This window comes from Zonotrichia leucophrys, chromosome 4A, assembly GCF_028769735.1.
Source record: "Zonotrichia leucophrys gambelii isolate GWCS_2022_RI chromosome 4A, RI_Zleu_2.0, whole genome shotgun sequence".
Classification (NCBI taxonomy): Eukaryota; Metazoa; Chordata; class Aves; order Passeriformes; family Passerellidae; genus Zonotrichia; species Zonotrichia leucophrys.
Genome location: NC_088174.1, coordinates 9232521 through 9258879, shown reverse-complemented (window position 1 = coordinate 9258879; position 26359 = coordinate 9232521). Strand labels below are relative to the sequence as shown.

Below are 26359 nucleotides of genomic sequence, written 5' to 3'. Positions count from 1 at the left end.
TGCCACAGTTGGAGCTCAGCAATTGCCTCCTTTTCCTTACAATTCCACACCTTTTTAGCTAATCCTGACTCAGAAGATTCACTGCTCCTCTTTCACACTTAGCATTACAAATGAAAATAAAAAAGCAGTATAATATTCAAACATATAAAATATCAAAACAGCAAAGACAGGAGAGAAAAATCAATTTATAGATGAATTACAATCAATTCAGTAAGTGGTAGGTCTCAAGCTTGCCAAACTAGTAATAAGTCCCAGTTCAAGATCTTTTGTTCTATAATTGCACTTTGAAACTTTTTCTGATTACTCAAATAGACATAAGCACAACTTAAACACCCTAGTTTTTGGTTTTCACAGGAACAATAAGTCCTATATTGAAGATATTTTGTCCTCCAGATTAAAGACTGAGAGGTCAAGTTTTCTAAATTGCCTCCTTTTTTTATGCTACCTCCTTGAGAAGAACTAGGGTTGGCTTTTTTTGTAATTCTAAGAATTATTAGAAATAAACTTTGGAGATATATTTGTATCTAAAATATTTACTTTCTCTTTAGTTTGAATGTTTTTTCTATTAATAATCCATTATGAAAGACACAAATGTAATCAAAGCAGAAATCTCTTTAGAGTACATTGTTCTTTGTTTACTAAGTTTTTAGGATGCTTTAGATAATGAAAATTTTATGTGGAGAATGCAATAATTCATATAGTGGTTTTAGAAGCATTTTTGTTTCTTTACACAATTAAAAAAATAAAATTTACTTTAGTGTTTGCTTTTCCTAAAGTTGTAATGCTTATGACAGAGATTTCTAGATTAGATAATAGCACGGGTTGCTTTTATTACTCTTCCATTCTCTTTAAAAAACACAAGGTATTTTTGAAAGTTTGAGGAATTGTAGCATAAAACTTATCATGATCAAAGTTGAAAAGTGGCATTGCATGTGATTTTACAGACCAGTGTTATAAGAAGGTAGAAGGAAGCCTGAGCAAAATAGAAAATGTCATGTAGGCTCAAAAAATTCCCATTTCAGCCTGCAATGATGCTCATCTGTGTTATTGCCTGTTAAAAGAGTTACACAAACAAAGCACAGCCAGCCCTGCTGAATTTCCTTCTGAGCCTTACCAAATTACCAACACAGATTATTCTCTGTACATATGCAAGGCAGACTGCACTTATTTTTTTCCCAAAATCCCAGACTTTTGGTCCTTTATCCTTAAAATAAATATGAGAAGGAGGATCTTACATTTGTTATGTGCCTCATCCATAAGTCCCCACGTTTTTCCAAGGCATAATGACTCAGAGTTTCTGAAGATGGGACTTGTGACATGTATTTCCAACACTAGAGTGTGAACTGCAGCAGCTTCTACTACTTCAGAAGTTATCAGAAAATGCAGTGGCAAATTCTGCTGCTCTACAAACTTCAACTTTGTCTTTAGAACATTTTTAAAAGATTGCAAATACCATTTTCTTTGTACATTGCAATGGCAAGTGGTTAAACTGCAATTTATAAAATGTCACATCACTCATAATCCCCTGATTTCCAAAGTATTAGCATTTGATCTGTATTGCAAATAGTACAGGTCAATTCTTTCTTTGGCACATGGCTACAAGCAGTTGGAGGCTAAGTGCCAAGACCAAAATGTACATTTTTCTCTGCTTCCAAGCAGTGCAAACTGACATCATTTGACTGAATTCTGAGGGGGTACCATCAGTACTGAAGCGTTACAAGAGTCAAACGTGGCTGAATTCACAACATTCTCTCATCTACTTCATTATCCCCAGCAAGTCCTATAAATTGTCTGTTGCTGGAAGGTGCTTACTGAAACAATATCAAGCACAGGTAGCATGTCTCCTGAATAAAAATAAATTTCCTGTAGAGAATGTAAATAACTTTTTTTCAAGAGAAACTAAGCAAACTTGCACCTAAATAGGCTATTGGTCTGCCCACTTTATCAATCAGTGACCTTACTTTGAAACAGAATCAACAGGACTTCTTTTCCTTATTTTTTAAACTGTATTACCTCACAATCCAGTAGACTTTTCTGAGAAAAATCTAAGAAAAAAACCACTGAAAATAAACTAAATAAACTGAGTGAGCACAGGGTTAACAGAGCCAGCTCTGATCTCCATGAAGAATTCAGTTAGGTCCAATCACCAAAGGGTCTTAAATTAAGCTGACATAAGATAAGAGGGAAGGTCCTCCCAGGGATAACTAACTAAAAGATCAGGAAAAAAGAGCTGCAGTAAACAGTCCATTTTCTCAGAGAAGGGAAGGTTCAAGTGGAATCCCACAGGGATCTTTGCTAAGGCCTCAGCTGCTCAACACATTCAGGAATGATCAGGAAAAGAGAATGGAAAGGAGATTGAGTTTGCTACTGGAGACAAGTTTTTCAGTGGAGGAAAGCCAATAGTGGACTGAAAAAAAAGGAAAGTTGCAGAAAGACTCTGTGGCACTGAGTGATTGAGGATAAAATGGCAGATGACATTGGAACCAAACAAGTGTAAAGTAATGAACTTGGCAAAAAAAGAAAAAAAAGGAAAAACGAAACAAAACAAAAAACAAAAACCCCACGCAAAAACACCCCCAAACAGTTTGAAATTTATGTACTTAGGAATTGATTCTAAGACAGCTATTGCCAGAGGCAACAGAGATCTTAGGTTAAAATCACAGCCTTATGATACAGCAGTTCAGTGGCTTCAGAATTATAACACAGGAAAACCTCAAAGTGTAATGCTTCTGTGTAAAGTCTGCATTGTGTCCACATCACAATTGTTATGTGATCCTTTCATCTGAGAAAAAGCATTTGAGCAGAATTTGAAATAGAACTTGACAAAAATTCTTAAATGTAACCAAGTAACTTCCACAGAAAGAAGATATTTACAGACTATCACTCCCAAAATGGAAAAACATCAAACCAGAGCAAACTAAAAATCATGACAAGTGTGAAAAAGGTGAATGAAGAATTAGAAACCCTGAAATACAAATTCACAGGTGGATGTTCAAACCAAAATCAGGCAAGCACCACTTCACTTAATGCAAAGACAGACTATGGAACTCCCTGACATGAGGTACAGACTGAAGGCTAAAAACAGGCATGAATTCACAAACTTTGGAAAATATTAATAAAACAAAAATCTTACAAGCTCTTAAGACCAAAAAGCCTACCCTGGACTCAAGTAGTCCGTTTTCCTCAGATGAAAACATCCATCAGAATTACCACAAAGCCACCTCCTCACTTGCATTCCTCTTCTCCCATGTCTGAGCTGGGATCCCAAAGCAGAGGGGCCTTTATCTGACCTGTTGTGGGGATTTCCATGTCCCATAAAGCATTGCAGGGCCAGAATCCCAAGGCAAACCATTTCCAAATCCTCTCTCAGCAGGACTAATTCAGAGTGTGCAATGCTAACCAAGCAGTCTGACTATCTTCAGCAATTCTCCTTAGCTTTGGGTTTTAAAAGACTTTTCTAGAAACAAACATTTTCTTTTTGGAGTACAGATTCTCATTCTAGTGACAAAAAGTATTTCAAATGAGGAGGAAATAATAATAATATGCATATTAATAACTTCACAGTTATCTGTGTGTTCAAAAGTCCTTTGTAAGGGAAAGGAAGATTAATCATCTGTTCTGCAGAGCAGGAAAAAATGGCAGAGCAAGCTGTACATGAACCCAGACTCAAATGCTGGCTTAGTGTTCTGTAAACTGAGCAATGCAGTCTCCTTGGAGATATAGGAAAACCTCAGTGAGAGTTAAAACAGAGATTTTACTTGATACATTATAATAAAAGGTGTGTTTTCCTCCATTCAAAATGATTTATCCTCCAGTCTTACAGCTAGTTTAAGCTGCAAGAAAAAAGTCATAAAAGCAAGCTGTAAAAAAATGGAGGAAAAATAGGAATGCTGCACCTCGGTTCATCTATGCCACTAACTATAATGAATTCAAGAAATTTTAATTATAATTCTCAGCAAATTGGAATTTTCTGTTTACAAAAATGCTGTAGGTTTTTTCTTTCTTCATGAGCTGCACTTAAAACATTTATCTATCTTGCAATTCTATGAAGAGAAAAGAAAAGCTACAGTCTTACAAAGTAAAAAAAATATTTCGACTTGAAGATTGACCTACAAGTTCTGTATAAGGCTTTTAAAATCCTATCAAATGCATTTTAGTTTTTGGAGCCCTGTTTTGAACTGCTATCTGTGACCTAGAACTAAAATCTGTAAAACAGTCAACAGAGTGGGGAGTTTTAGGTTGTTGGGGTTTTTTGTTTGGTTGGGTTTTCTGTTTTTCTTTTAATTCAAAACAAAATCACATAATTACACTTAATGGGTTTAGGTTTGTTAATCCTAATATTGAGAATTTGGTCATCTACCCAACTATATCTTAAACAGCCTGTTGTCTTTACAGAAAAAGATTATGCTGATAAACAGAAATGCAGGGCAACTTTGATCATCCATCTGTGTGCTGATCAGCCAAGACAACTTCACAGCAGTTGGTACTGAGCATCCAAAAATAACAACTGAAGTTGAACATTTTGGGCAATGGGTGAATGTAACTCAGTAAATACTGAGTTATATATTTCTCCTCATCTCCCATTGCATGATTAGAAAAGTAAAATATTACAATAAAAATCTATGCCCTCTGAAAAATTAGCTGTGGATTTAAGAGCTATGGTTTGCTATAAAGGGCTGATAACATTCTTCAACTTTTGTTTAATGTTATCTTTTACAAGGGGCCAAAAAACATCCAACCCAGTCCAGAATAGGAAAAATCTCCCCCCCCAGACTATGAATTTTAATTCATTCTGTCCATCATATAATTGAACATTTAGATTCTTGACTTTAGGCTACAGGCAATGGCTATTGAATTGTTTTTAGTAACATTTCCAACTTCCCTACTCTGATTTTACAACAGCACATTCAATAACTGGTATACTAGAAATCCTGAACAAAAACATCCCAAATTTTGCATCAGTCATGCTAGGGATAACATAAAAGTAATGGAATATATAATGAGAAATGGGCTGGAATTCAAATATTTAACAGCTAAATGCCTCTGGCTACCCAACACACACCCCAATGCACCAAGCCTGCAGGAACAGTAGGGGAATAGGCAATGAAATTGGGATGTTTAAAGACCAGTACCTTCAAAGCAATAGCAAAAAAAAATAACTGGGAGCTAAGCACAAACACCTGAGATGCCAAAAAGCTTCCTTAACTCTGTAAGCTGCACAAAGTCCCAGGTAATCCCAAGGAGGAGCTCATTGCCATGCAGGCAGCACTCGGATCAGTCAAACCTCCCTGAGCCTCGCTCACTGATCATCTCTGAGCTGGGATGATTCACTTTAGAGATCAAAGTCAGCGGCTGCCTGCAGGAGCTCCAACTAAGTCCATTAACATTCCTCCTCCTGAGAAAGTCTTCTTGTACAAGGCTCAAAATGCCGCCAAAGCCACACACTCAGAGGATGCACAGGGTAGCAATGCCTGGCAGTGAAAGACTGCTCTGGGGTCACAAACACAGCTAAGGAAGGAAATGGACACTGCTCTCATATCAACTCATTTAACATTAGGTGAGGACTCCAAACAGTTTGAAAACAGATGGTTATGTCAGAATTTTGCAGTGTAGGAAGAATTTATTGCATTGTTAACAGGAGCTTAAATTTTACATTCAAATCCTCATTATAATTTATTCAGGAATGTACTCTACCTTTCTGTGCTGTGTTGCCTTCATTGGCATTAATTTGTGTTTTCCCCTGATATCTGCAACAAAAAACTGAGTGCAGGTAAAAGATTAGAGCAGACAGAATCAGCATTCCTTTACTGGCATTAACCCTGCCCTCATTTATTTATGGATGAAGCTCTGTGGTTTAACAAACACAGGCACTGGCAGGGTAATGAGAGGATGCACACTCTGATATTTACTGTACAAAATTCAGATTGGGAGCTAAAGGTGTCATAATTGATTTTGTTGTGGGTTTTTCTATAGTGCTCATCATTGTGGTATTTAAATTATTCTCCAAAATATATTAAATTCCATAATGCCCCTTAAGGACAATTAAAGCTGAAAATCTCAATGCAGTGAGTATTATAGTATGATACAGCCAAAACAATACATGAGATAAAAGTTTCTGAATTTTTGTTTGTTTTGGGGTTTTTTATTTGTTGTTGGTTGGGGGTTTTTGTTTTTGTTTTGTTGGTTTTTGTTTTTGTTTTTTTAACCTCTGGGTTCCAGACTGGGGACAGATAACTATTTTTAGGGAAATACAAGCTTTAGATTCACTTCATGATCTTCTGCCTCTTGATTACACAGTTACTGACAGAAGGAGTGTATCTTCTAAAATTTCCCAGTAAAGCTGACAATAAAGAATTCTTTTGACTGTGAACTATTTTACTTTTCAAAGTAGGGAACATGGCACTTATTCTAAAAGAATATGATATTCATGAGAGTACTTTGACTTACAAAAGTAAAAATCTGTGGGATTTAAATAACATAACCAGCTGATTTGAGAACATTTGAATTAACATTGGTGATAAATTTTTTCACAGTAAAATTATTCATACTCAGCAGGAAATTAAGTTGTCATAATATGTTAGTGTTAAAGAAAGTGTATCTGTTATCTACCCCTACATATGTTGCATGAAATCACTGATTGGGGTTTCTCCTGGTGTTATCTAGAACATATTCCCCTCTATAAATGGAGTAAAGTCATGTTGCTTACTTAGTACAAATTACTGACTTCATCAACTTTAATATAAACTCCTACTTCTCTCAATATGTGAACAATGAAGGAGTTTTAGAGGAGCTGCTCAGTGATAGCATTTTTACAGAACACTTAAAGTAAAAGAAGAAACTGTGAGCAATATTAGAACATTTTTTCTCAACTTCTGAGAGACAATTCTAAAAAAAATGGTAAAGTCCAGAATTCACAAATTGCCAGGAAAAATAATGCCATTTCTGTCCTCTGTAAGTCTGTACCACCTAATTTTAAAAAAAATCTATTCTTTGTACTTGAAATTAATGAATTTGTTCTTTACAAAGTTGTCATTAGATGTATCTACAACAATGTTTCCTGAAGTGTAATTTTGCAAAGGAAACAAATGCAGTGAAAGGCAAAATGCACTGAAAAGGCAAAATTGACAAAGCACTGAAGACAATGGTGTGGTGATGCCTTGAGAGGCTGCCTGGATCAGAGGCTCAACAGTGCTAAAGGAATAAAGTAGGGATTTAATAAAAGTCCTTCACAGGATACACCTTGGGCAGTGCAAGAGCCTGGCTGAGGCTATGGCCAAGATGGACAATGGGTCACAGCTTTTCACACTTGTACAAGTTTTGGTCCATTTCCATATTGGGGTTAATTGTCCAATTACAGCTTCAGGTTATGAACTCATCCTTCCAGTTTGTTCTCCTCAATTCACTGTTTGCACTTTTTGGGGCTGAAGCTGCAGTGGTGTCCTTGGTTCTCAGGCTGGAAAAGATTGTTTTGTCTGACTGAACTGTGAGGAGAACTTCCCAACACTTGATATGAAACTCAGAGTCACACACTAAGGCAGTACAGAATCTAAAACACATGAAAGCTAACACTTAGGGCATCAGTAAGAGCTCTTATACTTCATAATTCAGATGTTTTTGGCAAGTGATATTTTCCTCATGAAGAAAAAAGTCAAATTTAATTGGAATTTGGAAGAGGTGTACGATAGCATTTTGGTTTTAAGGACTGTTTTCCAGTCCTTGATGTAACAATTTAACATGGTCCTAATCTTGTTATTTTCTACCTAATAACTAAAGCACTCACTAAAAATGTGAAAAGGCATGAAGAACTTTTGCTTAAGGCATCTTTTAGTCAATCCATTCTGCTTTACTGGGTAAAATAAGATTTATTTGTATCTTATAAACTGCTTTTGAGTGAGCAAAGTCATTGTAATGATTATATTTGACCTTCACTGCTTAAACATCAGCAAAAATAATCACAATTCAGAGATTTAATTAAAAATACACAATGATACAGAAAATTGAAAACTGCTTGAAAATAAAGAGAAACTTTTATTTGGTAAGTAAAGCTCCAGGTGCAGCTGTTTCTTAGAGGAAAAAAAAAAGATTTTTTAAAAATATCTCTGCTGTTATAATGATAGCAATTATTTTTATTCTGCAGTTTCCTAAATTTTCCAGTCTCTTGAATACCATGGTATAAACCTACTGGTAAAACTGCATCTGTTGATAAACCAGATGTTCCATAGATTGGCCTGAAGTGTAAAGTGGTATTTTGCCAATCTGACAGGTTTTTCCTGAAATTAAAATCAGTGTATGTCACACATAAAGAGACATAGTATGTGTATATCCCTCTTCAAACATTACTAATGTATACCCCAAAGCAACACTAAAATAGCTGGTTCTATTTCTTTAAACAGATTTAAAATACCTTAGTAGAATTATCTATTTGTCTATTTGGGGAGGCTTCAGATTGTTTTACAATGTTGTCACTTTAGCATTCACTGCTCATAATAGACAGACAGAAGAGCTGCAGCCACAGGGCTTGGCCAGAACTGGGATCTCAGTAACTTTATTCCCTGGATAAAGCAGAGCCTCTGCCTGTCCTGCAGACAGGGTGGGCATCCCATCACACCAGAGGGCTGCAAAGGTCTGATCTTCATAGGGAAAAAAGGGTTGAATTAAATTCTATATAGGTACACAGCCATAGGTAGGGAAGTGTTTTACCTTCAGACAAATAACCTCTTCCTAAAAGCCATTTCCCAGCTTATTGTCACAGAGGTCTTCTATTGATCACAGCAAAACAACTCAGTGACTGATCCTGCTTGTTTTTACTATTCCCAATATGCTCATAAACTGAAAGTCTAGGTACTATGTATGAGGAAGAAAACAGGATATGCTTGAGCCTAGGTTACTAAATATATGAACTTTTATAAAACAGTCCAATTTCTTGACATCTACTGGTTTTACTGCAAAGGACAAGTAGACCTTTGAAAGAGCATTGAACATAAAAATGTTGCTTGATAAACTTATCAATATATATCCTTCTCCATTGTATCATACTGCTTTTATACATCATCCCAACCTTAGGAGCACAGCACCTGTCATATTTGTCATGCCTGTGTTCAATGCTGCCTTCTGTTATTTCAAGTTTTACCTTCTTTCCTATGAGGCTGTGTCTCAGGTCCTATATTTATGCTTGCCCTTGATCTTCATGGTGACAACTGGGAAGCCTTTATTGCTCTTTAGAATTCAGATTTCCTGTTGACATGTTCTATGCAAACACACAGTATTTTCTCTAAATAAAATCAGTCTTTGCCTGATGGAGCTTAGCACATTAGCATGTAACTCAACAAAAAGTGGACATTTGGGAAGGAAAGAACAGAAAAGGCCACAGTTAAACTGGTGCTTGCCAAGACAACAGAATGAAGTTTGCATGCCATGTAGTCAGCACCAAAGCAGCTGCTTTACGCTTGTACACCTTGGGAATTCTGTACTTCTCTAAAACTGATGCACACACACACTTGTCTGTCTGTCTGCTACTGTGAATGCCTTCATTGAGAAAGCCATGAACATCCTAAAAGGTCTGCCATGCCAAGTGCTGCCAGATGAGGGGACAGAGCATCTCCATCTGCAGTGCTAGGTAGATGTCATCCTCAGAACTTCCACTTTTTTTGATGCTTTGGGCACCAAGGTTAAGAAAATGAATTTTACATTGAAAAGCCATCTTCTTGTTACGTGAAAAGAAGGAATACAAGAGAAGAACAAAAATGAGCCAATATTTGCCAGTGCTACTGATTAAGAGGACACAGAAAATGAAGCAGTGATGCAAGAAGCATGATCTAGAATTGGTTCTGACACAATGACAATAAATTATTTTTGTTACTGATGCCCCACACAGGTGTGTGCAGTGTGCTCTGCCACCATTAACACACACTTGAAACAGGAAAAAGCAACATCTAAATCAAACCATATTTCAGCATGATTTCTGTTTTAATTGTAAGGGACAAGGCAGTCAGAGCTTCATATAAACTATGTGAAATTATATATGGCTACAGGCATTACCAATTAGTGAATGAGACATCCTTTTATTTCTGTCACTCTATCAACCCAAAATCCACCCTTGCAAACACACCTGAAGCAAAGAGAGTGTAGAAAAAGAAGCTAAAGGAGGTAAAGATGAACTGTGCAGAGAAAACAAAACTGGAGTCCATATGGAGCAGAATTGTCTGCAATCTTACCATAATTTAACTTTTTTTATTGAATGAAGAACTCCCAGTAATCTGAGGTCTGTTATTGTAACCCTGTACTCTAGAAGATGTTACAGAATTGACAGGAATTATGGTCATACTCAATTCTCCCCTGTAGAAAATTCCTTCACTTCTAAAATTAAATCTAGAGACAAAACCTCACTTTAAGCACTAGTTTTATTTCATTATGTCTTTTGTTATTTTGCTGCCTTTCTTCCCCAGTAAAATTTTATCTGTTCTAAGCCAAAATTAACTAAAAACCAAACACTTGTTTCCCCCCACAAACCAGATATGAAAAGGACTGCAAATATTCATTTTATCAAAGGATAAACTCTTGGAACAGGAAAACAATCTGAAATTTTGTCAGCACCATTAAGTCAATTTACAGAGACTTCCAGCTGCATTCTGAGGCATCAATGACCTTTCCAGAGAAAGTAATGTATATATTTTCAGTATAGTTTTTTTCCTTGTAAAACAAAAACATCAGTCCATTCACCCAGCAAAAACCATACTTGTCATGCCAGAGGGCTGTCCCAGTCTGGAACAGATTGCAGAGGTGAGCAGACAGAAAGGAGAGAGCAGCACCTCATTTGTGGAGAATTCTCTCCCAAGGAGCAATGGGGAAAGCCTAGACATCCATATGCTATTACTGAAATGGCTGGAACAAAAATCAGCTGTGGAACTGACACTGGCTCAAAAACCCAATCCTTTTGTGACACCTGTCCTGTCTGGAATTTAGAATTAAACCAAAATAGGCATACTCCATCAGCAATGAATCTTGAGATTACTTCCAAATACTGTAAGCAAACAAATGGTTCTTTGAATTTTCAGCTTAATTCTTGAATCTAATTATCAGTTTGTCTTCACACTGCTCAGCTTAATTTTTAATATATTTCCAGCTCAGAATCAGTAAACAGGAATTCTGCAGCATTGTAAACATAAGGAAAAAATAAAGAAAAAAAAACATGCCTGGAAAGTGAATCTTTAGATAATTATTTTTCTGGTATTATAAACTTGGTTCTGGAAGAAGTAATTTCTTTGGTGTAGAAAAACTTACATGTTGACCTATGAAACCAAACCAGTTTTCTCACACATATTTTGAGTAAGTAGCCTTTGCTCCCAATGACTTGCGTGCATACACACAATCTGCATGTTAAATCTTATTCGGAAGTAATTTTGAAAAATTGAGTTCTGCGCAAACCAGTCTACAAGGAACAAACTATTAATTAAATTCTTAGCTCTAATAATTCACTGATTTTTTTTTGTCTGCATTTTTCCCAGACTTTACTCTGATACCACACCTGAGACCAGGCGATTCATAGCAAAATCTTGCTGCAGTTGCTTTTTTTAAACTCACCTAATTATTAATTTGAAATTTCTTCCCTTTGTGAAGACTCAGTGAAGCCTCTCTGCATCTCCTGCAAGCTCAGCTGAAGGTCCTGGCAGGTATTGCTGCTGTAAAGAAAATGACAGATGAAGACAATTTTAATCAAATCTGAAAAATAAATTGGACTTGCAACAGAGCTGCAAAATATAGCAGATGTGTTCAAAACAAGCATTTTAAAGTAAATGCAAGTCACTGTTACAATACAATGACTTCAGCATTAGATAATATTGCTTAATCAAAGAATTAATGATATTTGTGACCCTGCAGATTCTGCAGTAGCCTCCACTCCTGAAGAGCCCTCCACATTAAAAATACTTACCTTTACTAGCACTGAAATATAGCAAATATTTAGGAATAACAGAGAAACAATGTGTAAAAGCAAGACACAGTATAAAGAAAAATTCTATAGCAGAATTATTTTTTTCATTAAGAAAATATCAAGAAGAAAAGTAGTCAGTTCTCTGTTCTACCAGGCTAAATCTACTCAAACTCCATGTGATTTGCACCAGTACAGCTGCAACATCAAAGTTCCCTTCTCTGCTTCATGATAAAGGACTGTGTCCATTAATTACTGGATTTGGAATTGGGCTGAAGAGTCATCATTTACAGAAATTTTGAAGGTCAAGATATTGTCTGAGAAGGGATTCTCTTGCATTCTCCTGCATTAATGTGTTTATATAACACAGATTAACTAGGCTGCAAGATATTGAAAAATGAATAAAGGCAGTTATTAACACATATTGCTTGTCTGGGAACTCTGAATAAGGCTACTTTGCAATTCTCTTCTACACAGGAAAAAATAAAGCTTTGTTTCCATTTGCACCACTGCATTTTTTTATTGTTTTTCATATGCATTAGGATATTTTTCATGCTGTGAGAAATAAATATATTCAGAACAGCTGCAAAATATTGCAAAGAATTATTGTCTTAAAGCTGGCACTGATTTCAAACAGATAGAATGTTTATTATTTCATCTAACAAGCATACTTAGGATGAGAGAAAAAGCAACCAGATAAGCATTCCAAATGCATTGCTTTACTTCAGTTGCCCATTTTGGTGAAAAAATAGAATATGGGTTCATCTACATCTAGGCCTTCCTTTCTAACCTTTTAACATGACAACATTTTAAGTGACAAGCTTCTCTTAAGAACTTTTATAATATATTGCCTAAATTATTTCCAAAACAAAAAAAATACTCCAATGGAAATTAAAAGACTATTAACAAATTTGAAACATTTTTTTGGTCAAATCCTATAAGTCTGAAGTGATACATCAGATTATTTGCAATTTATTTTTTTCTGTTTCAAACCGCCAAACAATTCTATTTAACCACCATCTGCCCATCAATTTTTCTCCTCAGACCTATTTCCATTGCAATTTTCTAGAGGTCAGCTTAGACATATATAGAATATATATCATTTTAACCTGAACAACAAACTATAAGACATGAAACTGCTGGTGGAGTTGGTAATTTGTCTCTACAATTGACCTTTCAGTGCTCCATCTATTTCATATTTCTATTTAATCACAAAGCCAGTGTTATTATCAGCTACTCTCTATACATTTTACAGTTTTGTTAAAATTCTTACCATTATTCTTTTCAAATGAGGTTTGAAAATATTCTTGAATTTTTCACCAAATTTAGGAATTATATTCCATGATGTTCAGAAGTGGTATATTCTTTCCTATGCTATAATTAGTTATATGGACTATTTATAGTTTTGAAAACAAAATAGATGGAATTAAATTAATCACTGCTGAGTTGGCCTCTACTTGTCCATTAAAAAAAATGGAATGGCAGTTTTAACATGAACATTTAAGAAGTCACTCAACATAAAATTTGAAATACTTTGGTGGCACCTATTATGAAACATTCTCACAGGTCATATGGGAGACAATCCAATTCAATGAGCTTAACTCCACCACAAAGATGACCAACACTGTCTTTATATCTACCGTTAGAAATGCCATGTTTAAAGAGCTGTGCTCAAAAATAGAAGGTTGATACTTAAATTAGAGAATCTATCTCAAAATATTTATAAGTCTGCCAAGTATGGATCCTCTCTGATTAGAGTGGGAGCAATTATATAATTTTTCTTAAATTTAATTATATACCTCAATTTCATCACCTGCTCCCAGTCAGGAAGTAAAATGTTTTATGAAAGGAGAAAATCAACTTGCTGACTGTGCAAAGGTGAAAGTAATTCCTAGAGAAGTCATCAAGGACAAAAGCTGTTTGCCTCCAAGTTTCCTTAGCTTCCTACCAGCATGACCATTTCCCCTTTATAATTTATACCCTGGTATCAGAATGTATCAAAGTTTGTCCCCTACTTCTCAGGAACATGCCCAGCGTGTCAATATCCTATTTTAAAATATGTGCATTTATTGATAATATATTTTAAATAGAAGCATTTATTAACAAATAACTTGTATTATACTAAGGCTGACTGATACCTAGCAGAGTCATATGTACAAACTGGAAATATTCTGATACCATATTTGCAACACCCTGAGAGTAGTTCAGGTATCTGCAGTTTAAAGTAATATTCAAACCTGACTATAAAAAATAATATTCAATCATGACTGACCCTCAGAGCTCTATCCTGCACTGCCATTAGCAAACCCAGTTCCTGGTTCCAGTCTGTCTGTATTTATATATAAAAGCAACCATCCCTATGCATTTAAAGGCCAATCAATTTTTTGTTTTTAAGCTTAATAATGCCTTATTTAAAACTAGCTAACAAACAAACTATAAATTATCAGAAATCAGTTTTGTTTGGTACTACATGGTTTCTTTCCAGAAAAGCCAAAAAACACCAACATTTTCATTGAAAAAAAACAACCTGAAATCCAAACAGTTGATAATTACTTGCAAAATATGAAAATAATGTATTTTCTATAGGAAATACTTATTTTCACAATAAGTTTTTTTTTCCAAGTTAAAGTTTTTTTCAAGACACAACAGAAGGATAATCAGGCTGGCACTTCTGAGGATGATTTTTCATAGACACGGATGTTGGCTCAAAGCAGTGAAAGAGAAAAAAATGGGCCCTATGTCCACAAGTGACTCAAAGGAGGATTTCTCAGCAACTTCTGAGTGAAAAAATGTCAAGTGTGCTCTTAAATGCTTTGTCCATAGGACACAAAACTATCCTGACTGAAGTGTCAACAATTCACCTTTGAACTTTCTAGCTTTAAGCCAGTAAATCTCCATTTGTATCTTTGCTAGTTCCCTAGAAAAGGGTCTTACTTTTACATCAACTTTCATTATTTTGCAACATAATAGAGTAAAGCAGCTTGATTAACACTTTTGAGGCGGGAAATTGGAATCTGAAGTGTTATTGTTCTGGAAACCTTGAGGTTTCTTTGAGTAGGACAACATTCCTGCCGTCTGTTTTGCTTTCTCTGCTTGTACCAGGGACCACGTTGCTGTGGCAACAGTTCCAGGGTGGCTCCAGAGGTGTTTGCTGCCCTGAGCAGCATCGCCCTTGAGGAGGGAGCTGTCATGACAACACTGAATTCGCCAACAGAGCAGCTCTGGGGTTCACCTGTAAATCATGCACATGGTTTGATAAAGAACACAAAATAACAAGAACTAAAGTGAAGAAGAAATATGGAAAACAGCCTCCAACGAGGCCGATGGTTCAACCTGTGCTATGTCACTTTACTTTCTGTTTGCAGGTTTCTCTTTAACAGCTCTCAGAGTCCTTCCTCCATCACGTTACCTTTATTTCATATATGCACTGCCCAACAATTTATATTAACGTGAAGCTTCAGGGCAAAACCCTCACTTTTCAGAAGCTAATAAGTGTTTTATCACTCAGCTTCCTAAGGCCATGATTTAATTGCTGGAAAAGGAAAGACCCGTCTACAAAACATGCAGGTGTCACCTCTGTAACTAATGTACTCTCCAAAGTAAACAAAATCCTGAAAACAACTTGCCAATAATGTAACATTCCTTTAGCTCAAAAAAGGGCTTGTGTTCATTAGAACTGCATTGAGACATCACTTATCAATTTGGCAGATCTCATTATTTAGATTTTTGCCTTTAAAATCTAATCAGTATCTCCATCCCAAATCATTTTTATGCTCCTTCCTCATTACAAAAACTGCTATTTTCAACTTAATCAGTTTCAGTACAGTTATATTTCATTAGATGCTAAAAAGCTGTGAGATTGGGGTAGTCTATTAAGGAAAACATTAAACATAGAGCTTGATGTCTGAGAAATAAAGTGCTCTACAGGACTCCTAATGGAAGAGATTGGTGGAAACATCATCCTAACAGAAATTTAGGAAAACTATACCTTGCAATATATAATTAGGCTTTGAAAGCATTGTGTTTGAAATAATTCTCAAATACATTCAAATGGAATTATGGCCAGTCTACAACTACAGTCACACCTATTTTTCCTGTGTACAAACCTTCTAAATCAAGAGTAGCATTCAAGCCTTCTAAATCAAGAGTAGCATTCAAGCCTCAGGTATATTTTGACTCCAAAGGCTGATCATTTATCAGCTTTACTGGGACAGGCAAGGTGGGGATGAGGAAGGAGCAAACCATAAACCCAGAAAAGTTTTCCAGCTCTTTCTTGGAGCTGACAGCCATCTCAGAGAGCACTGAACAAAATCCCACTGTTTTCATGGTTGTTTGAAGGTTATGGGTTTGCTGAGGCAAGTTGCAATTCTCCTGAAGTCTCATGAAACAAATTTTGTGGGACCTTATAGAAGAGCTATGTAATGCCCTACACAGCAAATACCTGCTACTATCTTTTGGTGTTCCTCTGACTGTAGGATACACACCTAAAGAGGAACACAAAAATTTTGTTTAACAGCAGAAAGAAATTGATTTATTTTCGTTCAAAAAGCCATGTTTTGGTTCAATTCACCTATTTTAAGAGAAATAAAAGCAAACAACACAGGAGAATCAATGTGAAAAACCCAAATCCCATAATGATACTGTAGAGGAGACACTATTCAAACTGAAGTCTGTATGAGCAAAGAGGGATAATGGGTCCATCAAACTCAAGGCCAAGATTTTAGTTAATAATGAGATGCCAAATGTTCAAGTATTAACTTCTTAAAAAGACTGATTTTCTAAAAGCACCAAGGGGCAGGTGAAAAAAGCCCAGGTTCTACAGGTTTATTTCAGCCCACGTTGCTGTTTTGAGTACAGCAGGAGTTCAGGGCATTTGGCCAGCCCAGACCCAGTTTAAACAATAAATCAGGAATAGACCTACAAATTTATACCAGCAAGACTGCTAATGTTTTGTCTTTGGCAACAATCTTTTATTTTCAAGGAAATAATACATTTCCCTCCATGTTACTTTATGGAAAACAGGAAAACACAAGCATTAAAATATTGCTTCCCAAGGATAAAACAAACTAGGCCATATCACTGCTTGAATAGAGGTGAAAACGTGCCCAATATCATATTTAGATATGCAAGGGATACTGCTGATGTGTCTGCAGCTCAGAGAAAATTTACAGCACAAACTTTGCATGAGTCAGTGTGATGGCTGCTGTCAGCAACAAAAATCATCTGCATCTTACACATCTACCACATGCAAAACACTCCTTCAATGATCTCATTAAGGAGGCTCTGCCATATATCAAAATAATGTTATACCTACAGCAGCCTATAGATACTAAAATATGCCATCCCTGCTTATTTTGTACACGGTGAAAAATGAGACACTTGTGGGTAAGCTTGCTCATTAATTCTGACAGATAATTGAAAGTACATGCTTGATACCACAACTTAAGTATTTGAAAGCCACAGAAATATAAATGTTTGCGGAAAAGAAAGAAAGGGAGAGGAATGGAGACAGCAATTATTTGAACTACACAGAATTTTAAATGGGTAATAATTAACTCAGTGGTGAGAAGCTGAGATGAGCCACGAAAAATTTCACAAGCTTTCTTGGGCAGTATCTAAAAATAGGGCTGAAAGATAAGAAACACTTTTTCAGCAATTCTGAGTTTCTTTCTTTCATACTTTCTTGAAACACCAACTTCTATTTACTTTAAAAAACTGAGGAAGTTCTGTACATTCACACGAAATAATTGAGGACTCTCTTTTACTTATTGATGACCTTGAGTAGATCAGCCTCCATTAAGATGGGATAAAACTGAAGAGAGAAATTCCTAGAAGTTTTCTCTCAGAAAGACACAATCAATCCCAGAGGTGCCTTGTATGGCTGAGATCATTCATATCTCATCACCTTTGTGCAGCATGGATATTCCTCTCATTCCTAGTTAAGGGTCCATGCACAGCACAGGGCACAGCTTCATCTCCTGCACAGGAACACCCTTGGAATAGTAACGTGTTAGAATGGCCCTCTGAGCCAGCTGCAAGAGCAGCTGTGGCAGAAATGCCTCTTCATTCCTTAATCAGAAGGGGAAAGCAGCCCCATCCCTCCATTCATGGGCAAATGTGTCCTGAGAAAAGGAAAAACATGCAGCAACAGGAAAACCTGCTGTGCTCAGACACAACCAAAGCATTCCTTAGAATGGCTTTGTGTCTAGAACTGATCCTGCTCCTCAGGAACCAAGTGGATTCCTCTCCTCTAATTTTCCTTTGCTGTATAAAATCTATCCATAATCCACTCTATTCCATATTTTCTAAGCAGCCCCCATCACATTGTTCATTCAAAGGTCAGGCCAACACATATGGCATGCAATTCAGAGCAGCAAACATGAAAACATTTGTCATTAGTCATTAAAAACCCTAAGTATAAACATAAATAGCTACCTAAAAAGGATATTTCATTTCCTAGGAAAGGAGGTGGCAGTGGATGCTCACCAGCAATGAGTTGTAGCCAGTACAATAATTTGAAAATTTATATACACAGTCAGTGCTCCAGCCAACAAATAACATAGGCAATTAGTGCTCCTGTTAATGTGCCTGCCTGCCTAATTTTGGGAGCAGCATGCCCAGTGCTTTCCCCTTAAGGTGGCTTGAGCAACTGGTCTGTATTTTAATGGAGAGAACCATATGTAATGAAAGCAGATTTCCAGGAGACAAGCCACAATTTCAACTTGTTCTTGTTGCCAGAGTAATAATTACAGTGAAATGGAAAAAAAAAACCAACCCAAGTACACACCTACTATAAACAGATGGCTAATAAAAATTTGGGGAGCTTTTACAGTACAGAAATTGAGTACTCTGAAAAGACACCTACATAACAAATGCTTAGACATGTTTTCTCCTTTTATAGGCTACTTAAAGATGTGCCCTCTGGCTCAGGAGCTGAACTGCTTTTTCTTTTATTAACAATTATATGCAAAAGTGTCAGAATACGTTTATACTAAATATTAAGCTTTATTATAGAATGTTTCAAATATTCTCATTAAATACAGGCAGTAGGTATTAACTATTAATGTGACATGCTCTAATATGGTTATGAATTTTTATGTTATTGATCACAAGTTTCTGGTCTACCACCTTTAAATAAAGAATAATCTTGATGAAATTAGGAGTTTACAATATATATTGTAAGCTTGGGCCACGGAGATTTACTCTGTTTTGTACTTCCATTTGAAGACAAGAACAAATATTTCCATTTGCTCAAAAATGCTGACAGGTGAATCAATGTTTCAACATTCAAATAGGTCAGCCCATGCTGCATTATTCAGTGTAGCAACATGACTTCTCAACAATAAAATATGGTCTAATACAAATTTGAAGTGATACAAGCAAATATCTGTTTTTCTTGCAGAAAAAAAGCTGCTTTAATTTGAAATTGTCCCTCCTCCATCTGTAAGAAGAATGTGAAATATTACAAATTAATTACTTTTGCCTGCCTATCTTCTTCATCCCAGTTGATAGCAGAGCAAACACAAGGAATGGGGAGAGATCTGTCTGTTCCAGGCAGCACAAGCGACAGCAGATTTAAAGAGACATCATCACCTTCAAGCATTGCCAAGTAGAAGCAAAAAGATTAAAAGCTATTTCAGGTACCACAAACTGCCTCAAGTCTTCCCTACCAATTTAGGGAGGCAAACCCAAGCCATTTTCTGTTTCTTAGAATTTTTTTTTATTTTTTTTTTTTACCCTGTTTGTGTTTGAAAAGTTGTGCCCTAAAGGGAAATGCAGTCTCAGTGTTCCACATTATCTGTACACAGAAACACTTGTCGGGGGGGAGTAAACAAAGCAAAGCTGGCACTTCTCACCTGCCTCATTTGCAGTAATTCTAGGTAGCACTTTTAGTAACAGGAAGCTGGATATTCTCAAGAAGAGTTTATCAAACAAATAGTTGGCCCAGAATACAACAAAGAGAAATCAAAAGTATACTCGTGCAAAAAAAAAAAAAAAAAAAAAAATCAAACCAAGAATGTGATTTACACCACAAAATAACCTTATATTCTCTTCTTAGCGTATGTTATTCTGTCACAGATTTCTGACACCAAATGTCTACCATAGTTTCCTACACAAAAAGAAAAAATATTTTTAAGATTGCAAACACAGACCCTGACTAGTTTCTTAGACCATGTGCTACTTTTTCAGAAAGAGTCAAATCCTTTTCCAAGAAAAAAATGAGCAAATTCTGTATATAATTAAAAGACTACACTGTTATTTAAAAGACCCCAACCAACCAACAACAAAACAAACAAACACAAATAAACAAAAAGCCCCAGAAAACCAACACTTTAGTGTTTTATTAATAATCTAATTATTTATTAATTCAATAATTGAGCAAGGTATTTGTACACAGTCTCAAACACTAATTTATGGAGTAACCAGCCTCAAATGCCCTTTCTTGGGGATTGGGGAGGATAAGCTTCACAACTTTAAGTCTGTTCATTCATCTTTGTGTGCAAGCAATCTGATTATTCAGCAAAATCTACACACATGTTTAAAGTTAAATATACCTGAAAATATCCTTGCAGATGGAACTGCCCATAATCATGGTTGCAGAGGATACGATTGAAGAACTTTACAGCCTCTTAAAGCAATATTTGTATTAGAAATTGATATAGATTTAGCCAAGAATGGAGAAAGGAAAGCCAAGCCTTTTATTGTATTATATATTGCCTCCCCACTAGCAGCGTGTTCCTGGGGGGTGCCTTTATTTGCCTCTGACCCCTGACAGATGGGAGACAACAGACTCAGCTCTTCCCTGCCACACTTCATAAAACCTCCAAAATGACAAATGGATCAGAGAGGGGAGAAGAGGGAGGGCTCAGACACTGCAGGTAAAGCAATGGTCACAGAAGCCCACCGTTATGTAAACTGATTTCTTTAGTGAAAAACCAACCAACCAATCCCTCACCCTCCAACTGATTACAATAAAAATGTCATTCCAAACAACTCTTCTGTCAAATACTTACCTGCACAAACCACAAAGACATTTTACCTCTGATCACATTTCAGATTTGCCCCACTCTGATAATCCTTTTAAACTTTCTGATCAACTACATCTAAACAGATTTAACATATGACCAGGCTTCATTTCTCTCTTTGCTCCCCTCACTGTATTTATTAAGGAGCTGCTCTTATTATTTTTTAGCAGTCTTGTTTCTCTCTTTCCTAGGTCAGTTATCTCAGTAATTTAGACACTCCAAGTGCTGTCTATGTCCATCATGTTGTCACACAGCACCAAACTGGGAGCCTTTAAAACACCCCTGACAGCTCTCACTTCCATCCAGGTGATTCTAATAGTGTTGCTGAGACAAATTTCTCTGGTAACACCATCGAAAAGCATGGATGAAAGGTTCAGAAGCAGTTTTTCTAGGCAGGAGTTGGCAGTGCCTGCACTGGCAAAGAAAAATAGCATTTGTCTGAGGTTTTTCACTTAGCTTTTGCTCATCTTTTCCCCCACACAGTTCCCTTCACTAATGGCAGTGGAATGGATGGCAAAGAAAGAAGGAAAACATATGATAAGATGACACATCAGTTGCTAATTTTAATTTGTTTGGTTTTGCTATGTCTTTAGAACACAAAAAACCCCCATTGTTGTTCCTGTTGAAGTGTGATTCTCCATAGAAAACTGACTAAACAGTGACACCATAGGGTGTTCTGCCTATTCACACTAATTAATTTTTACCTAAAAATATGCAGCATGTTAAACATTTCAACTGCTACCCCCTCCAGAAAGGAAACAGCAGCATAAATAGGGCACACCAGGCAATGAAACCTTTACAGGGACTCAATATTTTTGTAGAGGGATCAAGAGGTCCCTGTAAGGGGCAACCGCATCCTCACATTCCTCCATTTTCCATAGACATTGTATAAAAACTTTTCTATTGCTTTCTCAATCAATACTTCCCAAAGCAGCAAAATAGCTCTGAATGCAAATTAACCTGAGGAAGTTGAAACAGATCTAAGTTCAAGATAGCAAAGTTGTAAAGTGATCATTAAAATGCTGGTGACAGAGATGCAGAGATACATTTGTTTTCCTGCATAAAACCTTTGCTTTTTTTCTTTCTTTTTTCCTATTTTAAGCCACAAATTATTTGCATTCATTTTGACTTTTAGGGGGAAAAAACCCAATCAAGTTAACGTGCTGTTTTAAGAACAGACATTAAAAATACTTCTGGAGATGGAGACTGAAGTACAGATTAAGTTCTATATTTTTAAAACAGTTTTGATAGCTAAATTTATGGCCAACCCATTAATTTAAATGTCTGTAATAATTACAACTTGATCATGTCTCCAACAGAATTCATGAGTCCAGTACCACATTAATGTTTATTACTTTTATTTTAGTAATGAATGGATCCCAAATAAAGGCTTATAGCCACTTTTTTGGTTTTTTAAAGGTATGAACAAATGTTTCTCTCACTGTTACTGATCAATATTTTTTCCATTTCAATGGAATTTTCAGTTCTCACTTACTTAGGTGATAGTAATAGGTGGTTTTTCAGAGGCTCAACATCCTTCAGAGACACTTCACATGGTCTGTCCTATCCAATTGTCACTTTAACCAGCTGGACTATTTTTTCAAACAACTTCAAATTGAGCAAGTCCCTGGAGTGACCTCTGCAGGTCTGAGCCTGCCCTGCTGAAGAGAATGGGAAGCCTGGGACTGACTTCAGGGCACCTGAGAACTCACATGTTGTTCTAAAGGCCAGGAAAGCTAAAGCTGAGATTTGGATCAATAAACTCAAACAAACCTGTGAAAGCATCAGGTCCAGTTGAGCACCTGCCTCTAATGATCAGAGCAGTTGTCTCTGCTCTAACCACACATCAAGGAGTATAAATACAACTTTGTTTGCATTTGGGCATCTCAGCTGCAGCAACTAAACTGTGAGAATAGTAAAATAAATTCCAAATGTCATCAATGAATACACCAATGGAAACAAATTACGCATCGATGCTACACAGCACCTTCCAAAGTTAAAATTTCTTTATGGTTGCTTTTTTGGACACTCCCAACTTTGAAAGCCAAACGTAAGATAAGTCAAATCACCTCACTGAAACCAGAAACACTGCTGAGGTCACAAGCTGGGAACCCCAAAATGGGAAACACACAAAATACCTTTTTGAGATGGACATCATGGTGTTTTAAGTGAGGAACAGAAAGAGAAATTACTGTTGCAGAAAGCTGTATTAACTCCTTTATAAAGGAGGTTCATTCAAGTGGGCCCAACAAAACCCCTCATGTTCCCTAAGGAAATGAATTTAGCACACTTGTCTTGCTCTGTCTAGAAAGACCTACTTGTTTAGGGTGTCTGCAGACACAATGCCATGGGTTATTATTTCTTTTGTAAAACAACCCTTAACTTTGTTTTTCTGAAACCTGTGTCTCTCTATATTTCTCAGGGTGACACTGCACATTGTGAGAGACATCATGTCTGATTACATCAGTCAGACTGCATTAGGCTGTGTCAGTAATGACTGCCAAAGTGACTGATCTAACTGCATGTGACACACCATCACTCTGTTTCCTCGTCTGTGAAATATGAGATGGATTTTGGGGGCAAGAGGAAAAAGAAAAATCACAAAAAAATTCATACCGATAGGAAATGAATTTAAAGAAAACTGTTCCTGTGCTCCCTTTCAGAACCAAAATTGAAGGAATATCTTTTATTATTTTAGAGACTAAAATAGCGGGGCTTAAGATATCTCCACAGGTGTGCAGATGCATATCTTATTAGAGAAAAATCATGAAAACTGCAGGATAAAACCTAAAGAGTTTTGCATGTAAGGAAGAACTGCTTATTTGAAAACCTTCATGACCACCCCTTTGACACTTCTGGAAGAGTGCTCTTATTAATTTTATATATGTGAGCATAGGAGGTTAAACAAAGCAGTTTAACACTTCAAACTGGAAGATTAAAAATTTGGTGGACCTTAAAGGCTTCTGGTTACTGCTTTATGATGAAGTATTTTAACACTATTAGCATGCCAGTCACTAACAAATTTCCAAGAACTCTTTTTGTGGCCATCTGATTGCTTTGGCAGTGGCTCAGGCCCATCAGAGGCAGGGATCAGGCTCTGAGCGTGCCCAGGCTGCAGAGCAGGGCCAGGAAAGCCTCTGGTACCAGACCTTTAAAAGCCTCAGTCTTTCAATACTTATGTAGGCTCACAAACAGAATTTAAGCTATCTTCAGCAATGCCAATATTACAGAAGCCAGCACATTATTTGCCATGGATACATCCTCCCCAACCCTCAAAAACTAAGCAGTGATGAGAATCCAAAACAAATCTAAGCCTGGAGAGCAGCTACAACAGTAAGACTTTCATGTGGTGCACAGCAGGAAAAAAAAAAAAAAAAATCAGCCTTTCAAAGCAGATCACTTTCAAAAATCCCATGAGAAACTAAGGCACAAAAATCATGAGTAGTAACAAGCACTTCAGGGACATTTACCCTTTTAACTTCCTGCTATATTTGTTTTCCTCTGGCCAGTTAGGGAATTCTCACAGCCAAATTCTCAGGATGGCTGTAGGAGCTGCCACTCTGCTCTTTGCAACACAGAACACTCAACAGGAATTGGCAGAGACACAACTTGAGCAACAAGATGAATCAGTGGCTCTTCATCTTCCATCCCTGCCTCTCTGCTGAAATTACAGGAGGTGTGTTCAAGTCCTTTGTATCAACACCATGAAATGGAGTTACCAAACTTTTTGTGTGGGCTGACACCTACCTGATCATAAGAACTAAATAGTGTCACACTGCTGTCAAAAAATAAATCACACACAATCAACATAATCAGGCATCAGCTGGCATATTTATGCATGTAATAAATTTGTAATACTTATTGTTTAATATTACTTTTTTTTTTTTTTTTTTAGTAATAAGACCCAGCACTTCTGAGTGTGATGCTGCCCAGTGCGTGAGAAACAGAGTACAGAACTGCCAGGTAAATTAACCTCTACTAAATATAAAGCTCATTACAAGCAGCAGGAATTATGTCCCATGCAATTATAGGGAAATACAGTCCTGTTTTTCTTGTTTTTCTTTCCTCTTCTTCCCGTTGCCTCAACAGTTCTGAACATCATGACCTAACAGAGCAATGTAGCAGCAGCCATGAGTGGGGTGCAGAAAATGTGCCTTGCAGGGGCTGTAGGAAGAAAAGTCCCAGGTGCAGCAAGCTCAGTCCCACAGAGAAATGCAGGACACGTCCACAGCACACACAGACACAGGGACAGGCAGGGCCAGCCCAGCAGCACTCTCTGCTCAGCCCTGCATCCTCAGCTGCAGGCTGGATTTGCCTGTAAACCCATAAGCTCATGTGGCCCGTGATTTGCAGAGGGGAGAGGATTGTTTGAGTTAGAGAGATCTTTGCTCTGTTTACAGCAAAACAGCCAACAAGGCTTTTGCCCTGTATACAAATGACTGTGTGCAGCTCCTTAAGCAGCTTTGTGGTTCAGTGGGAACTTGACCATATATAAGCAGAGGATAAAAATAACCTTTTGAGTTCATTTGCTGCAGAAATAAAATAGACTGAAATATGTTTTTATATGTGCACAACAATAAATTTTTAAAAAAAGAGATTCATTTATATTAAACCATCCAATTTTAAAAAAAGCTTTCATGTTTGCACAAAGAAAATACCTCTTCTAGACTGCACACAAGGCATTTAACTGCCTTGATCACGCTGAGATTTCACCTCAAAGACTTGTATATGACAAGCAGAGGAAAAATAATTGGCCAGGTAATGTTTAGAGTCACACAGGTACATTTGAAGGTCCATCCCTGTTCTTAAATTCCTTTTCTAAATGCATCCAAGTGTTCTGATAAAAATCAGCCTTGATGTGAAATAGGAAGAGAATGCATTTTTACTTGATTTCAGCCTTATCTCCGAAGGTCATCTCTCCCCCCAACACATTTTGCTTACAACAGACAAGAGACTATATTTTCCATGATGTTGCCTCACTAAATTGTATGAGTCAAAATAATTTGTGTGTCCATTTTCCACAAAAAGTTTTCTGAAGCCTAGAGCTCTGTACAAGAGAGTCTCTATAAATTAAATCATCTTCAGAGAGAAATCATGCGAATACTGAAACTGGGAGTTCAGTATGCAAACTTCAGCATTAAGGAGCTGAACAGAATGCAGAGCATAAGCCCACTAGTGAAAATATGATTTCCCACAAATGTCTTTATATCTCATGCAGAAAAGTTGCATTTACCTCTTCTCCAACTTACAGTCTGTTGAACAGAAATGCAGTTACCAGATATTGCTCACTGGACTTGCGGCAGGGAAGAAATTAGTGATATTTCTAAATTTATCTCATCAAAACTGAATTGTAATTTTTAATTCTAGTCCTGTTTTTTAAATTCACAACAAGTTGTGGAGAGATAAT

At 36.7% G+C, this 26359-nt stretch overlaps 1 protein-coding gene across 2 annotated transcripts in view; it reads right to left on the bottom strand.

The window, feature by feature from the left end:
• TENM1 (teneurin transmembrane protein 1) overlaps positions 1–26359 on the bottom strand; it is a 774924-nt gene that overhangs the window by 648188 nt on the left and 100377 nt on the right. For both annotated transcript variants that reach the window (XM_064713345.1, XM_064713344.1), the window contains exon 2: positions 11581–11678. The gene's annotated coding sequence lies outside the window, so the exon portion shown is untranslated. The remainder of the gene's footprint in view (positions 1–11580; positions 11679–26359) is intronic.